Genomic DNA, 18,504 nt, shown 5'->3' on the forward strand with positions numbered 1-18,504 from the left:
TCCCCTGGGAAGAAGGCTACCCATTCCAGTAGTCCGGCCTGAAGAATTCCTTGGACTGTAGAGTCCATGTGGTCACAAAGAGTCAGACATGACGAATGAGCAACTTTCACTTTTCCTTTTAGATTAATATACCATAATGAAAAGCCTGAGCAGTTCTATCGATTTAAGACTCCTGGCTCAGATGAAAAACCTCACTGTGTTTAAATCAACCTTGTTGTTGTTCATAATCATCCTCCCAAGGAGATTTTATAGACATATTTTTTTTTTTCCTAATCACCTGCCCCCATGGAATGTTAATATCCTTAGATGTATAGAATATCTGTTTATGCACCATGGCCTTTTGGAGGGTGCCAAATCACTGTAATATTATCTCTAAGATTATTTTCACCCCACCCTCTGAGAATGTACGGTCTATACGGCTGCAAATTCCAAGTGAACGGAGTCTGCATTTAGTTGTAGTTTTAGCAGATCAGTCTTGCCCTTTGCTCTCTCTTCACCATACATAGTCAAGCTGGGACTCACGGACCAGGAGGGAAACCCCTGCCACAATTGACAATGTCTCATCACCCTCCCTCCTGTGGGCTCCTAACTGGCCCTGTGGGCACCAGAGCCAGGGCTCAACCTGAAAACTGACAGAGCCTGCTAGGGAGGGTCCCAGAGATATCCCAGCCCAGCAGTTCCAGTCCTGGGGCTCATGGTAAACTTGAGGGGTTCCCCTGAAATCACATGCTCCATCTTGTAAATATTTAAGTATGTGCACTTTTCCTGGAAAAGGGTCCCGTGGCTTTCATGAGTCTCTAAAACAGGCGAGAGATGGGTCCAACCCAAAGCTGCACCCTCTTACCTGGATTCCCTGTGGCTCTCCCCATGGCCAAGCCACCCCCGCTCCTGTGCTTAGTCGTGTTTGACTATTTGTGATCCCATGGACTGTAGCCCACCAGGCTTCACTGTTCTTGGGGATTCTCCAGGCAAGAACACTGGAATGGGTTGCCATGCCCTCCTCCAGGGTATCTTCCCAACCCAGGGATCGAACCCAGGTCTCCTGCATTGAAGGTGGATTCTTTACTGTCTGAGCCACCAGGGAAGATCAAGAATACTGGAGTGGGTAGCCTTTCCCTTCTCCAGGGGATCTTCTTGACCCAGGGATAGAACCCAGGTCTCCCGCATTGAAGGCAGATTCTTTACCAGCTGAGCTACGAGGGAAGCCAAATCCCAGCGTTCTCATTTTTCCCTGACCATTATTCCCCAGGGCAGCCACAGTGATCTTTCCAAAATCCAAACCGCATCCTCCTCTTCCTTGTTTAAAACCCACTGAGACAGTTTCACAGTGAGTTATCACACCCCCAGAAAAACCCCCAAACTCCTACAAGGCCCAGTGTGACCCGACCCCAGCTCCTCCTACCTTCCCGCCACCAACATGTTGGCCAGCTTTCTGTGCCCTGGTCACCTGGCCTTGCTCCAGTTGCTCCAGGAGTGCCGCCCCCTGCCAACCCCTCCCCTCCACCTCCAGGTCAGGGCTTGGTTCCTTTGCCGCCAGTTTGCAGCTTAAACACCACCCCTTTGTGAGGCCCTCCCTGACCATCCCACTGGACTGGCCCCCTCCCCCAGCACCATCACTCCTTCCTATGTGCCGGCTCTGCAGAGTTTCCATCAGTATCTGAGATTTGTTTGTTTACTTGTCTGCTTGTTGCTGATCTGTCTCCTCCATGAGGATGTATTGGGTTGGCTAAAAAGTTCATTTGGTTTTTTCCATAAGATGGTACCAAAAAACCCGAATGAACTTTATGGCCAATTCAATAAATTCCAAGAGGGCCGTGTGTACCTTGAACAGTGCCTGGTACATCACAGGCACTCCTGAGGACTTCTGGAATGGATAAGTGGGTGCCACCTCCCCACCTTACAGATGAGGAAACTGAGGTTCAAAAGGGGAAGGGACGAGCCCAAAGCCAGCCTGACAAAGGAAGTATGGGCACTAGAATCCAGGTCTTCTTGTTCCAAGCCCCACCTCCCCGCCACAACCAGTCCCTATCTGAGCCTTGGCCCCAAGCTCTTAGTCCCTGAAGATGAGGACTCCGGGAGGGCCCACCTCTCCAACCTTTCCAGGATATAGGCCTGGATTTCAGTCATGGTGGTGGAGGGAGGTGCTTCTTGGTGCCATTTTCAGTTGTGGTTTAATATACATGACGGGAGCTTCCCTGGTGGCTCAGATAGTTAAGAACCTGTCTGCAATGCAGGAGACCCAGGTTCGATCCCTGGGTGGGGAAAATCCCTGGAGAAGCGAATGGCTACCCACTCCAGTATTCTTGCCTGGAGAATTCCATGAACAGAGGAGCCTGGAGGGCTACAGACCATGGGTGGCAAAGAGCTGGACATCACTGAGTGACTAATACTTTCACTTTCATACATAATATAAAATTTACCTTGTTAACATTTTTAATGTACAATTCAGTGGTAATTAAGTACACTTAAACTATCATGCAACCATAACCACCATCCACCTCCAGAACTTTTTCAGTTTCCCCAGCTGAAAATCTGTTCCCATTAAACACTAACTCCCCATCCTCCATTCACCCAGGCCATGGCAAACACCAGTCCACTGTCTGCCTCTGTGAATTTGACCACTCTAGATACCTTATGTACTTCCCTGGTGGCTCAGACAGTAAGCTGAGTGATATAGCATTTGTCTTTTTGTGTCTTATTTCACTTAGCATCATGTCCTCAAGGTGCATCCATGTTGTAGAATGTTATTAGAAGCTCCTTACTTTTTAAGGCATAATAATAGTCCATCATACATATATACTGCATTTTATTTTTCCATTTGTCAATGGACATTTGGGCGACTTCTACCTTCTGGCAATCATGAATAGCGTTGCTCTGAACATATCAGGTCAGGAAGCAACAGTTAGAACTGGACATGGAACAACAGACTGGTTTCAAATAGGAAAAGGAGTACGTCAAGGCTGTATATTGTCACCCTGCTTATTTAACTTCTATGCAGAGTACATCATGAGAAACGCTGGGCTGGAACAAGCACAAGCTGGAATCAAGATTGCCAGGAGAAATAGCAATAACCTCAGATATGCAGATGACACCACCCTTATGGCAGAAAGTGAAGAGGAACTAAAAAGCTTCTTGATGAAAGTGAAAGAGGAGAGTGAAAAAGTTGGCTTAAAGCTCAACGTTCAGAAAACGAAGATCATGGCATCTGGTCCCATCACTTCATGGGAAATAGATGGGGAAACAGTGGAAACAGTGTCAGACTTTATTTTTGGGGGCTCCAAAATCACTGCAGATGGTGATTGCAGCCATGAAATTAAAAGATGCTTACTCCTTAGAAGGAAAGTTATGACTAACTTAGATAGCATATTGAAAAGCAGATATATTACCTTACCAACAAAGGTCCGTGTAGTCAAGGCTATGGTTTTTCCAGTGGACATGTATGGATGTGAGAGTTGGACTGTGAAGAAAGCTGAATGCTGAAGAATTGATGCTTTTGAACTGTGGTACTAGAGAAGACTCTTGAGAGTCCCTTGGACTGCAAGGGGATCCAACCAGTCCATCCTAAAGGAGACCAGTCCTGGGTGTTCAGTGGAAGGACTGATGCTAAAGCTGAAACTCCAATACTTTGGCCACCTCATGCGAAGAGTTGACTCATTGGAAAAGACTGATGCTGGGAGGGATTGGGGGCAGGAGGAGAAGGGGACGACAGAGGATGAGATGGCTGGATGGCATCACCGACTCGATGCACATGAGTTTGGGTGAGCTCCGGGAGTTGGTGATGGACAGGGAGGCCTGGCATGCTGTGATTCATGGGGTCGCAAAGAGTTGGCCATGACTGAGCGACTGAACTGAACTAAACATGGGTATACTACTTGAGTCGCTGCTTTCAGTTTTTTTGGGTATAGATCCAGAAGTGGAAACACTGGATCATATGGTAGTTCTATTTTTAATTTTTTGAGGAACTGCATTCTGTTTTTTCACAGTGGCTACACCATTTTACATTCCCACCAACAGTGCAAAGATGTTTTCTTGGTTTTTGCTTTTCGTGTTTTGGTTTATATGTTTTGATGGCGAGATTTGGGGCGAAGGGGAAGCTGAGGACTGTGACCTCTGAAACTTGCAAAGTCCCATGAGTCAAAATTTGGCCTCACTCCTCCTCTTCTTGACAGCTCTCCTGTCCCTAAATCCCAGGCCCACACCTGAGGGTCCAAATGGTTCACGTGGCTCAAACGTGAGGAAGTCCCTGAGCGGTCCCCAGGGACACTGGCCCGGGACATCCATGTCTCTGAATTTATCTGAGGTTCTCCACAGTACACACAAAATTACCCTCAGGAAGATAAAAATTCATGCATCAGCACGGGCTTCCAGGCACCCACAAAAATGGGCAAAAGAAACCAAATGAAAACACGTCCTGTCTGGTCTCAGGAATTTGTTGAGAGTCACCTGGCCGCAGCCTACTGTTTGCAGGTGGTGAGTGTATGCATGTGTGGGACAGGCTGGGGTGACCATTGATAAGTTCCTATTTCCTAGGACAACAACAAGCAACTTCTGGCAACCAAAGTCAGAAATATTCAAGTCTGCAGAGCAAAGAAGAAACACAGACGATGCTTAAGTGAAAGCACCTCCTATGTCCACTTTGGAGCCAAAAGAGGTTTGGGGGGATTCTAGAGCAGTCGTTCTTAAACTCAGGTGCGCCTGAGTCACCCGGAGGATTTGTTGAAACAGATCAGAGCCCCACCTTCATAGTTTCTGACTCAGTGTGTCTGAGGCAGGACTCGAGAACCTGCAACCCACCCACCAGATGATGCTGGTGCCGCAGGGCCACGGACCACACTCTGAGAAGCAAAGCATCCACGGGTCTAGAGGCTCTGGGGTTTCACTCCTGGCCGAGTATCATCCATGAGTTCCCAGGTCAAAGGACAGAACAGCTGGAAGGGGAACTTAAGACCCAGCAGAACTCGATGGGCAGAACCAGAATGCAGCCCTTGGGAGGTCAGCAGCCTGACTCAGGCTCTCAAGACAAGTGAGTGCGTCTCTTTGGTACTCACACTTGGTATTTGCCAGATCTCCCACAGTTGACACAGCATTTCACATCTGCCCTCCTGTCCCATCTTTACAACAGCCCTACTGTCCCCCCATTTTAGGGATGAGGAAACTGAGGCCCAGAGGGATACAGTGGCTTGTCCAACAGTCTGGTACCTCCTGGTTTCATTCCACAAGTATCTCTGGAGCATCGGTTCACAGCCCCAGACTGGACATGGGGGACTTAGAGATAAAGAAGAAGAAATGGCTCCCACCCTCAGGGAGCCTCTGATCTTGAAAGGCAGGAACAAGTCAGCACCACTCAAGGTCACGTGTGGCGGGAAATGGGGGCATCCCTCCCACTCACATTTAAAGCTGACTTGTTCTTTTCACCACACACACTCACACACACACACACACACACACACTGCACCTCCTCCATGGTTTTGACCCCCCAACACTGATGACTCCCAGATGTCCTCCCCACCCCGAGGGGGAAGGCTTACAGAACCAGCTTCCTCCTGCCACACAGGGCATGCTCAGTGAGGCCGCCCTGCTCCCACTGTTTCTTCCACCAGTCTGTTCTTGGAGGTAGCATCTCCACCTGCCCAGGCTCTTGTGTTGGATGGCTGTGTGGGTTGGTTGATCTTTATCTTCATCCACAGCATCCACTCAATCAGTCAGTTCTACCATTTCCAATTCTTAAATATTTCCCACATCCGTCTCCTCCTCTTTAGCTCCCTCCACAGTGCCCCAGATTGGCTTGGTCAAGGCTTCCTCCCCAGAATCAATGCATGGTCTCCTGTGGGATTCCCTGTCTCCATCTCACCATCGTCAAAGCCATCTTCTAAAACACAAATCTAAGCTAATCACTCCTGCTTCAAACCCTCCAGTGGCTCTCCAATCATCCATCCACTCACCAACCACAGCAGATACTTACTGAGTGTCTATTATACAGAAGGCACCACACTAGACACTGGCTCCTGGGGTAGCTCACATTGCTTTTAGTCTCATGGGAGAGGGGAGAAGAAAAGAGAGGATTAGCTCCTAGGGAGAGTACAAGACATTAAGTTCTGAGTTCATAGGAGGTGACTTAGCCAGAAAAGCCTTTCTAAGCAGCATGATACTCTAAGATCAGGAGAAGAGAGAGGGGCAGCCAGGGAAGAAAGGAGTTTCTGCCTGTGGAAACAATACATTCAACAGGCCAAATGCCAGATAGACAGAGAGTGAGCACCTGTAAGGAACTGAATGTGAGGAGGGTGTGACCAGAGAGGGGACAACAAGAAGCTACAGAAATGTTACCGAGTCCATACTGGCTCTGCTCGCCACACGAGAGGCCAATGAATTGGAGATGAGGTGTAGAGACAAGAAATATGACTTTATTCAGAGGCCTGGCTGACCGAGAAGATGGCAGACTAATGTCTCTAAACAACCATCTTGTCGGGGTCTGGATGCCAGTTTTTTTTTTAATAGAACCAGAAAGAGAAGAGCTGAGGAGCTCAAGTCAAAAGGCAGAATAGAGAGGGAGAGACAGTAAGAAAGTAAAATAAAATGGGTCTTCAGTCTTGCAAAACATCTCCGGGAAGGGGTGTGTCAATCTCTTCTTTCCTGCAGCCTTCACAGGTGGGCAAGGTCAGATTATCTGTGATTATCTGTGAGCTACAGATTGCCTGTGAGCTGCAAAGGCACTCACAGTCAGGCAGAGGGACAGGGTCCTCTGAGGCAGGCCATTATGTATGATGATAATAACAAAAGCAATGAAAAGCAAGTCAAAGAAACAGTTCCATCATGGAGTCAGAATTAGCTTCTCCCTGGAACAGGAACTGCTGACTAATTAGAAGGAGCTGAGGACAGTCAGGGACAAATCTGAGATGTATCTCAGTGCTTGGTCCTCATATTATTTGTTAAAATGGATGGATGCACGGAGAGGTAGGTGGGTTGGGTGGATGGACAGAGGAGTAGGTGGATGAATAAGATGGGTAAATAGAAGGATAAGGGAGTAGATGGACAGATGGGTGAGTAAATGGGTGGAGAGATGGGTGGGTGCATGGATGGATGGGTAGAGGGTTTTGAGGTCAGGTGCTGGGACGGACGATGGAAATATCATTAACTCATTAATGGAAACAGAAAAGTGAGAGGGAGGAATCATTATGGCCTCCTCTTCAGCCTGTGGCATCTGTTTAAGTGACCTGAGCTGGTTGCAGAGGATCCTGCTTTGTCACCCAGGCCTCATCACAGCCAGCTCTCCCTTCTGCCACTCCCAGAGGAAAGGTACCCCTCCATGGAAATTGCATTTTTCCAGGAGTGTCCCCTCTCTACCTGTACTCCACAGAAAGCCTGCTCCCCAAAATCAAAGGCACAGTGGGTGCATGGTGTTCTGTAAATGGGAACGTGTGGCTGGGACAGATGGACCAGGCCATTCCAGGGAAGAGCCCTCCACGTACCAGGAACATTGCTGCACATTCATTCTCTCTCTCACCAGCACCCATTTTCCAGATGAAAAAACTGAGGCTGCTCAAGATTCTAAATCCGTGGGGCCCTGCGGAGCTTGCAGGCACGAAAGCCTTTTTTTGTCTCCCTCTTTCTTGTAGGCCGGCCTCCAGCCTTCATGATCTTCCCTTAGGTCCGAAGGGCAGATTTGAACAGTTGCTAATCAAGAGAGGGGCAGCCAAGAAACCACCTGAGGCAAGATTATACGGGAGGAGAGCTCATCATCATTAGGAGACTGACCACCCAAGATGAAGTTAAGGGAGTGAAGGCAGGAGAAGGGGACAACAGAGGATGAGACGGTTGGAAGGCATCACCGGCTCAATGGACATGAGTTTGAGTAAACTCTGGGAGATGGTGCAGGACAGGAAAGCCTGGCGTGTTGCAGTCCATGGGGTTGCAGAGAGTCAGACACAACTGAGTGACTGAGCGACTGAACAAATGAACAACAACAGGCCCTGCTCATACCTAATCTTATCAGAGACCTCACCCTTGAACCACTAATGAAAAACCCTTCATCAAATCCTCTGGGGCTGCCACACATAGTTTTTCATGGTGAGAGCCCCCAGTGTCCCTCTTTGGCAAAGTAATACAGTTATCCGTTTGTGTGTTGTGGTAGTCACTCAGTCGTGTCTAACTCTTTGCGACCCCATGGACTGTAGCCCGCCAGGCTCCTCTAACTGTGGGATTTTTCAGGCAAGAATACTGGAGTGGATTGCCATTGCCTTCTCCAGGGGATCTTCCTGTCTCAGGGATCGAACCCAGGTCTCTTGCACTGCAGGCAGATGATTTACTGTCTGAGCCACCAGGGAAGCACTTTCTCCTTTTCTACTTCATCCAAAACTCTGTCTCCACGATTCAATTCAGCACCAGTGTATACAGAAGTTGAGCTTTCAGCAATAATTACGTGATGTAAGCCAGGGCTTCCCTGGTGGCTCAGTGGTAAAGAATCCACCTGCAATGCAGGACATGCAGGTTCAATCCCTGGGTCTGGAAAATACCCTGGAGGAGGAAATGGCAACCCACTCCAGGATTCTTGCCTGGAAAATGCCATGGACAGAGGAGCCTGGCGGGCTACAGTCCATGGGGTGGCAAAGAGTCAAACTCAACTTAGCAGCTAAACGACAACAAGAACAAATGATGCAAGCCAGGTTTTGAGCTCAGATTGGTCCACGCTTTCCTTTACACCGCACTTTCTGACCATCACAGTTGTTACAGAGCAACCACCCCTCACTTCCAGGCTTTGCCAAGCTCCAGTTCACCCAGATGCCACCTGGAGGCCAACACGCTTGGGCCTGGGCTAGCTCCACCCCCGCCCCCCCCCCGCCCCTCACCACACCTGGCATGCCAACCATGTTCTCACCACTCAAGGTAAAGAACCTACTGTGTGGCCAAGGCTTGGATCCCCAAGGTAGAGGGGATTGGGACAAAGAATCAAAACACAGAGCCGCTGCGTCTGCCTCACGTTACCATTCAGCTAAGAAACTGAGGGGCTTCCCTGGTGGCTCAGTGGTTAAAAACAAAAAAACCCAGCCTGCCAATGCAGGTTCGATTCCTGGGTTGGGAAGAGTCCCTGGAGAAGGAAATGGCACCCCACTCCAGTATTCTTGCCCAGGAAATTCCACGGACAGAGGAGCCTGGTGGGCTACAGTCCACGGAGTCGCAAAAGAATCAAACACCTCTTAGTGACTAAACCACAACAAGAAACTGAGACAGTACGTGTGAAGCAACCCAAAACCTAAGAGCAAACCTTCAGACAAATGCCCATCAGCATAGAGGCCTCGGAGGACTTGAACATCCAAGAGCAGTTCAATCCCCAAAGGCAGGAAGGGCCTCTGACTCGAGCTGGGAGCCCTATGCACGTTCTAGGCCAAAAGTGCTGAGCTGGTGCATAAACGGCGGTCTAATCTGTCACCCGTCTCTTCTGAGTGGTGGCTTGATGGCACACACACAGTTACTCATGGGCTGGGCAGCTCTGCTCAGGGAGCCACCAGCACAGCGAGCTGGGGGATTTCCTGCATGCCCAGCTTCCCTTCCCTTTGGCTGGTCAAACTTCCACATGCTTTAAACACTTCCTAAAAGTGCCCTTTTCAGAGGTCGTTGATGTCTCCTTCTGGGGCAGGAGTAGAATCAGACTGCATTTTCCCCTTAGTCCCGAGCTTTTCCCTAAATAGCCTCACTCCAGCAAAAGCAAGGAGACAACCTCACTTCTAAAGCCCTCGTCACTGTTTAAATATTCAATTCCATCGGGAGCTCACAAAGGCACAGTGAGTCGGTGGGGCCGGCACTGTGAACCTATTTCACAGAACCTGAAGCCCAGAGAGGCTAACCTAGTTGCTCACGTCCATACAGTAAGTTGGGTGGATCTGAATCCAGAGCCCAGACCACTGGGCACCAACCCGCTGCCTTTGAGCTCTTTCCATCATAAATCACAGCAAGGAATGCACTTGACACGTAGAGACACCAGAGACACATGGACCCAGAGCAGTACTTACCTTATCACTTGTGATGCACTCGGATCATTTCTACTCTATTTTGTTTTTCTAAGGGTCGTGAGCTGATAAATCGATTTCCTGACCTGCTCTTCTGTCAGGATCCCACCCCTGTCTGCCCAGGCTCCAGACCCCAGGAAGGGGACGGCCGCTGCTGCCAGGTGGGGAGGAGCAGACAGCGAGGCAGGGAGCCGCAGCCTCGGGAGATCTGGGTCCTCTCCGACTCTGCGGGCCCGCCTGAGCTCAGCCCGCAAATCTCCACCAGCCGGCTTCCTCCGGCGCTCGCAGAGGAAGGACCCCGCAGCCAGGACCCAAGCTCCCCCTCCCGCGATTTCCCGAAGGCCACGCCCCCGACAGGCCACGCCCCCTAGCTCAGTCTCGAAAATCCCAGCGGGAGGCTCTGCCCATTCCCGAGCTGAGGCAGGATCATGTGAACTCAGAGCTGGTGTCAGGCTGGGTGGCTGTGAGGAAAGCTCGCCCACCACAGGATGAAGGCGGCTGGACAGGCGCCCTGAGCCTGCTTTCCATACACCCCAGACATAGTGCGCGACCTTGCCGAGAACGCTAAAGCCTCCACCTGGAGCACGGACCCCAAGGACTTGGGGGGATTCAGGAGGAGCCGGGTGTGCTAATGGTACCCACCCAACCGCCTTTGAGCACCTGCAAGACACCAGGAGATTCAGGATGCTGAACCCCTGAGCCAGAGGTCTTGACTTGAGCCAGACAGGCTGACGCTCAGATAACTAGAAAGTATCACAGACCTACCTGCCAACGCAGGAGACTGGGGTTCAATCCCCGGGTTGGGAAGATCCCTTGGAGGAGGAAATGGCAACCTACTCCAGTATTCTTGCCCGGAAATCCCATGGACAGAGGAGCCTGGTGGGCTACAGTCCATGGGGTCGCAAAGAGTCGGACACGACTGAACGATGAAACAACCACCACAGACACAAGAGGGAGAGGACAGCAGACACGGCGGAGGAAGCTGACTGTTTCCACTCCACCCCCAGGCTGTCACCCTTCAGAAGCCAGCATCTGGGTCAGTGGGGCACAACTACATGGGCAAAAAACTGGGCAGCTTATGACAAATAACACCACTGCCCGGGCCCCATCCCAGATGAATTAAATCATATTTTCTGGAGGTGAGGTACCAGCCTCGGTGTTTTTAAAAGCTCTCTGGGTGGTTCCAAGGGACAGTCAGGAAGAGAAGCTCTGAGGTGGGAGCGAGGGGGGTGGGGGTGGGGTAACTTGTTCTGCAGATCAACAGAAGGAGGGCATTGGAGGAAGCCTCTGGGTTGTGAATAAGGTGGACATCAATGTTTTGTTTTTGATGTTTATTTATTTGGCTGTGCTAGGCTTCCCTGGTTGCTCAGATGGTAAAGAATCCACCTGCAGTGCAGGAGACCAAGGTTCGATCCCTGGGTCGCGAAGATCCCTGGAGAAGGGAATGGCTACTCACTCCAGTATTGTTGCCTGGAGAATTCCATGGACAGAGGAGCCTGGCAGGCTACAGTCCATGGGGTCCCAAAGAGTCTGACACGACTGAGCAACTAGCACTTCACTTCAGATCTTAGCTGCAGCATTCAAGATCTTCAGTCTTCATGGTGGCATGTGGGATATTTAGTTGTGGCATGCAGAATCCAGTGCCCTGACTAGGGGTTGAACCCAGGCCCTGGCTCACTGGAAAAGACCCTGATGCTTGGAAAGATTGAGGGCAGGAGGAAAAGGGGACGACAGAGGATGCGATGGTTGGATGGCATCACCGACTCAATGGACATGAGTTTGAGCAGACTTCGGGAGATTAGTGAAGGACAGGCAAGTCTGCAGGTGTGCTGCAGTCCATGGGATCACAAAGAGTTGGACATGACTTAGCAACTGAAAAACAACCCTGCATTGGGGGCCCAGAGTTTTATCTACTGGACCACCAGGGAAGTCTCAAACATCCATGTTTTTAAACAGCATGGCCCCGAGCAGGGAGCAAGCATGGGGCTCTGGCTTCATGGGGTCTTCTGGCTCTCAGGACCATTTCCTGAACTCCCTCAGCCCAGCAGAGCTAACAGGATCCATGGAGGTGACCTAGCCCAGTCTCTTCCCTTTACAGATGGGGAAACTCAGGCCCAAAGGGGCAAAAGCTCTAGATACGTCTTACTAAGTGATAGAGCCATGAATCTCCAAATGGTCTGCTGTGCTGTTTCAGTTTAACCTCCTCTCTCTGTGGTGTCTCCTTGGAAGTTGATTGGAAGAACATTGCTGGAGCCAGAAAACCAATGTCCACTATGGGCGGGGGATATCGGGGGGCACTGAGGATGTGCATTCTCTATTTTGTTGGGTGATTTGTGATTTCATCTTCTCTAGGAAGTGAACTGGTACAGTCCTGCCAGGAGGCTGTACTGGTAGGGGGCCCAGCAAAAATGCCCCTCAGTGGGGCCTGGGCCTCCAAGCAAATGCTCCTCCTCTGTCCAGTACAGCAGAAGCCTTGTCACCGAGCAGCAGTGTGTGCGGACACAGAGTGGAGAAGTCTGTGGGCTCTTCCTGATGCCATATGAAAGGAGGTGGGGAAGGAGTGCAGGATTGACCTAAGGGTGAAAGTCTGGCTGCCCCCAGGGCACACCCAGCAAAGAGAGCCCCCCTGGCTCTTTACAGGGTGGCCCAGCCTAACAGGGTGCACACACACAGGCTGTCTATACCATCAGCATCCATACCTGCAGGACCACTGATGGCAGTGGGTATCCTGCTTTTGCCAGGGACCCCCCCCACCTCCCTTCCTATTGGGCCTTTGGAACTGCAGATGGAGAGATGACGCTGACTTCAGATGAGTGAGCCCAGATCCTCTGTGAAATTCCCGCTCAGGAAGAGAAAAAAGAACCTGTGTGTATTCTACTTTGGTGCTGATGTTTTTTAAATATAAAACAGGAAAGAAGGACTAGAAACCACAATGACATCAAGCACCAAGCGGTGGCCTGATGCATCCTACAGACTCCATCGTAACCTCAGTCCCCCTGCAACTTCTCCAAGTAAACCTACAACCAAGTAAATGCAGTGAGCTTGTGATTAAAATACAACCTCAGGAGAAGACCACCTCTCCCCATTCAGACTTCTCTCCTTAAGCCCAAAGTGGGCAGAATGTCAGAGCTGCCACTGATGAGAGGCGGGCATCTGGTGAGGGGTGAGAATGCCTGAGTTCTCTGGGATGCTAGGGCTGCCTCTGTGGCTCTTTCCTGCCTAGAAAGACATAAGGGCTGAAATTGGGCCAGGCTTGTCACCTGAAATCATTTGCTCATTCTGCTCTTCCAGCCCCATGAGAGCAGTCATGAAGCACTGTAGACCTACTGGGATGACAGCCCTGGAAACCTGGATGAGCCCCGTGCTGTGCTGTGCTTAGTTGCTCAGTCGTGTTCGACTCTTTGTGACCCCACGGATTTAGCCCACCAAGCTCCTCTGTCCATGGGGATTCTCCAGGCAAGAATACTGGAGTGGGTTGTCATGCCCTCCTCCAAGGGATCTTCCCAAGCTAGGGATCAAGCCCAGGTTTCCCGCATTGCAGATGGATTCTTTACCATCGGAGTCACCAGGGATACCCAGGATAAGCCCTGGGCATCCCTATTGTGTCCTCAGCATAAACACCTGCTTCATGAACCTAGAGGCTTGGAAGGGCTGGTGGACTTTCCTGGGCTGCTCTAGAGGTCACCAAGAGGGCCCCAGGGCCCCAGACCACAAGGCCTTTGGGCATCTACTGCTGACTCCCTAGAGGTCCAGACAGCCTGGGAGTCATCAGAGGGAGGGTTCTGGAGTGGGCCCTGAGCTGGTGACAGAATGCAAGTTCCTCCAGCACATGACAGTCACACAGTGCTGGGGTCCAGCCCCGGTGGATCCAGGGAATTCGAAGCGAGGACGGTGTCGGCGAGGACCAGGAAACAATTGCTTAATTAAATGTTAATTAAGGATATAAAGAGTAATAGAATAAGGATAGCTCAGTGAGAAAATTTAGTGGAGAAAAGAGGCTGAATAATTCAGCCAGAAGGTGAAAGATAATGGGGGAAGGGGTAGAGTCATGCAGTAAGCCAGGCTTTCTTCCTGTAAACTTATCATATGCAAAAGTTTAGGTGATTTGCATCATCTTCTGGCCCAGAGGCCTGTTAACATCTTAAGACCCTTTCTTCAGAAAACTTATTTTTCTCTAAAGGTGATTAGGCAGGTGCCACCCTCCAAAAACATTAGATAAAGTTGCATTCCTACAGGGCAAAAGTGTGGTGGGCTATAACAAGAAAAAAAATTAACTCAAGGGTCCAAGGTTACAAACATTAAAGCTACTACTTACATTCCTATACACCAACTATATTAATCAATACACTGCCAGGGACACAATAGGTAAGGGATATGGAAACTTAGCAGCAAACATTGGCCCAACAAGTGAAAACCCTTCACCAATACAATTTCTAATCAATCTTTTAACTGCTCAAAAGAATCTGTATTTAGACAGTTTAGAACATCTCATGCCTCTCATGGTTGGGAGGCTCTGAACAATCACATGTGGCCAGAAGAACCTATTCAGGAGAGAGATGGTGGTGGGGGACAGCCCCCGTAAAGTCAGAGGTGTAGGTGAGAACACAAGGCAGTAAAGTAGACAGACTCTGGTTTTGGGGGGTTGATGCTCGAGAATTTCCAGGGGGACTCCTGAGGCTCGATCCCGCCTTTGCGTATGCCGAGCCTCCTTCCTCATGACCTTTGCCATGGGCGGAGTTCCTCACGCTGGCTCCCGGCAACACGGAGCGGTTAAGAACAGAAACTCTGGGCCAGACTGTGGAGGTTAAGTCCCCGTGCTGCTACTGTCTGACTATGTGACCTTGAGAAACTCCATTCCTGGATGACCAGTTGGCACTTGTGAGAATCAAAGATGAGGTCCAGCAAGTGCCTGGCACTTAGTAGGTCAATGGTAGTGAGGATGCAGTGATGATGAGACTGGTGGTGGTGATGGTGATGGCCCCACTCCCTCGAGCTGGAAGGTCCTGCCCCTCCATCTGAGTCTCCCTAGAGAGGGTGAAGGATGGGCAGGCCAGCCTGGTAGGATGCTTGTCACGGTGTGTACCGTATTCCCCACAGGTATTCTACTGAATGGGGCTAGTTGGGGTGAAGGTCTTGGAGGCTCCCCAAGGGCTCCAAAAAATAGAAGAACTCTCTATCATGAGATGTCTACTGTTGGACTGCAGGGACGACTTGTGCACTGAAAACTGGTCTTGGCCTTCCCAGCCTCACACTGCAGCACACACCTACATCAGAGGAGCTGATGCAAGGTTTCGCACTGCTGCAAGTTCCAAGTGGCCAGGTATGAATTAGGATGGCTTCAAGGACCAAGAGAAGGACAAGGAGAGAACCTCCCGTAGTGCCTGGCTCTGCTGCCCTCCCTCATGGGGTCAGAAAAGAGGCGGGAGCAACTCAGGATCAGGGAGCACAGGAAGTGCCATTTTGGGAGCACGTGCTGAGTGCCTTCCAAATGTCTCCCGTTTTAAGCTTCACTTCAACTCTCTTCGATAGGCAAGGCAACTGAGACTCAGAGGGGGCCAGCATCTTGCCCAGGGTCACACAGCAGGCTAAACGCAGAGTGGTTTGACTCCAAAGACAGGGCTCTAGACTAGCTTCCTGTTGCTGCTGAAACAAATTACCACAAATTTAGCTTTAAGACAACACACGTTTCTTACAGTCTGGTGGTCAAAAGTGGGTCTTAAAAAAATAAAGAGGGCTTCCCTGTTGGCTCAGTGGTGAAGAATCTGCCTGCAGGAGACATCAGTTTGATCCCTAGTCTGGGAGAATCCCACATACCTTGGAGCCACTAAGCCCATGAGCCACAGCTACTAAACTCTAGAGCCCAGGAGCCACAGCTACCGAAGCCTGAGCACTCTAGAGCCCATGCTCTGCAACAAGAGAAGCTACTGCAATAAGAAGCCTCCACACCACAACTGGAGAGTGGCCTGCACAGCAACTGAAGACCCAGCACAGCCAAAAAGACATAAATAAAATTATTCAAAAAAATAAAAAAGTTGGGACTTCCCTAGTGGTCCAGTGGTTAAGACTCCGTGCTTGGAAAATGCAGGGGAACTAAGGTCCCATATATTGCAAGGTGTGGTCAAAAAAAAAAAAAAAATGGGTCTCGCTGGGCTAAAATCCAAGTGTCAGCAGGCCTGCCTTTCTCCTGGAGGGTATGGGGAAAACCCACTTCCTTGCCTTTTCCAGCTTCTAAAGGCTTCTGGCATCCCTTGGCCTGTGCTCCCTTCCGCTTTCAAAGCCAGCAGTGGCAGGCTGAGTCCATCTGTCATCACACCACACTGACCTCCCTCTGCTCCCATCTTCACATCTTCTTCTCTGCCCCCACAGCCCTCTCTTCCTTTTAAGGACCCTGTGATCACACTGGGCCCACCTAGATAATCCAGGACAATCTCCCTATTTGAAGGTCAGCTGATTAGCAACCTTAATTCCACCTGCTGCCTTAATGTCCTTTTACCATGTAAGGTAACATATTCACAGACTTCAGGGACCAGGAACTGGACATCATTTGGGGGCCATTATTCTGTCTACCACAACCCCCATGTTGTACCTAAGGCCCTGTGAGCAGCACTTCTCAAATGTCACTAAGTCTCGTCTGACTCTTTGTGACCCCATGAACTGGAGCCCACCAGGTTCCTCTGTCCATGGGGTTTCCCAGCCAAGAATACTGGAGTGGGTTGCCATTTCCTACTCTAGGGGATCTTCCCCACCTGCATTGGCAGGCAGGTTCTTTACCACTGAGCCACCAGGGAAGCACCCCCCCACCCCACCCCCAGCCCCAAGAAGCTGCACTTTGAGCAATTCCCTTGGGTTTTTCTGACACACACCAATTTGAGAACCACTGTTTTAAGGGTGACTCAAATGCCACTTCCTCCACACAGCCCTCCTTGACACCCACGGGGTGAGCAAACCTCCCTCCCCATCCCATCCCATGGCATTAACCATAGCCTTCCTTGGGTTCTTTTCATCCCTCCCTGGCCAACTTGCCCTTCGGAGTGGAGATGCCTGGGTGTTTGATCACTCTGCCTGCCAGGGAGCTAGGACCAGAGCTCCTCATACAGACAGAAGGTGGCCTGTGAGGTCTGAATGATAAATGGACACAGGACAAGGGCACTGGCGTGGGTGGTTACGTGCTCGGAGCTTACCACAACACACAAGGCACCGTGCTTCCATAAGGCACCTTGATAACTCCACACAGCAACCCCGCCAGGAAATTATTACTATCCCACCAAAGAGACCCAGGATCACCCGGCTGGCAACAGGCAGTGCTGGGATTCAAGTCAAGGTATGAATTAATTGTATTTTAATAATTCCCCAGGCAGTGCATGGAAATTTGTATGACTATGTCTTATGCCCATCTCTCCTTCCAGACAGCAAGCTCCATGAGAAGGGAGGAGCTGGGTCTATTTTGTTTTCTGTTGGAGAGAAGGTGGTTCAGTCCAAAAGAAAGAAAAGAAAGTGAAGTCGCTGAGTTGTGTCTGACTCTTTGCTACTCCACGGTCTGTAGCCTACCAGGCTCCTCTGTCCATGGGATTTTCCAGGCAAGAATACCGGAGTGGGTAGCCATTTCCTTCTCCAGGGGATCTTCCCGACCCAGGGATTGAACCCGGGTCTCCTCATTGTAGGCAGATGCTTTACTGTCTGAGCCACCAGGGAAGTCCAAAAGGCACAACAAAAATGTGTTGAACATTTGAATGAATAAATGAATCTAAACTCCGTTTCTTTCTGCAGTCCGCCTGGAAGGCCAGCGTGGCTGAAATTGAAGTTGCTGCTGCTGCTAAGTCACTTCCATCGTGTCCGACTCTGTGTGACCCCATAGACAGAAGCCCACCAGGCTCTCCCGTCCTTGGGATTCTCCAGGCAAGAACACTAGAGTGGGTTGCCATTTCCTTCTCCAATGCATGAAAGTGAAAAATGAAAGTGAAGTCGCTCAGTCGTGTCCGACCCTCAGCAACCCCATGGCCTGCAGCCTTCCAGGCTCCTCCGTCCATGGGATTTTCCAGGCAAGAGTACTGGAGTGGGGTGCCATTGCCTTCTCCAGAATTGAAGTTAGGAGCTAGCAAACTGGGGAAGGCAGTCAGGATATGGGATGGGGCAGCAGGAAGAAGGTTGGTTTTGACTCCCCGGGCATGTGTGTGCGTTGGTGTGTGAAACGCATTACAACATAAACCCAAAAGACAGACTCTGGTCTCTCTTTGGAGAATCTGTGGTCTGCCTGAGAAGGTCTGAGCTGTCTGGGCCATCCTTCCCGTTCTGAGGCCAGAGCACAAACCACAGGCCACAAGGTTGCCATGACAACCCTCCCTGCACCTGCTTCTCCCATCAGCTTCCTGCCTTTAGCCCCAGAGTGCTCCAACCCATCAATTAATAACCTAATAATGTCTGACAACAATCACTCCAAACACCCAGGCAGCAACCCTCTTGAGAAACAGACTTCTCCAGGGAGCAAGAGCTACAAAGATGCTCA

The 18,504-nt window shown here is 50.4% G+C and overlaps 1 protein-coding gene across 3 annotated transcripts in view; it reads right to left on the bottom strand.

The window, feature by feature from the left end:
* The window catches only part of GPR68 (G protein-coupled receptor 68), a 38,108-nt gene that overhangs the window by 5,898 nt on the left and 13,706 nt on the right, over positions 1-18,504 (bottom strand). The window contains exon 1 of one of the 3 annotated variants that reach the window (XM_070775556.1): positions 10,005-10,284. The exons of the other annotated variants lie outside the window; for them this stretch is intronic. The gene's annotated coding sequence lies outside the window, so the exon portion shown is untranslated. Of the gene's footprint in view, positions 1-10,004; positions 10,285-18,504 lie in introns of those variants that run through there. 3 annotated transcript variants of the gene reach the window in all.

This window comes from Bos indicus, chromosome 21 (genome assembly GCF_029378745.1).
Source record: "Bos indicus isolate NIAB-ARS_2022 breed Sahiwal x Tharparkar chromosome 21, NIAB-ARS_B.indTharparkar_mat_pri_1.0, whole genome shotgun sequence".
Taxonomy (NCBI): Eukaryota; Metazoa; Chordata; class Mammalia; order Artiodactyla; family Bovidae; genus Bos; species Bos indicus.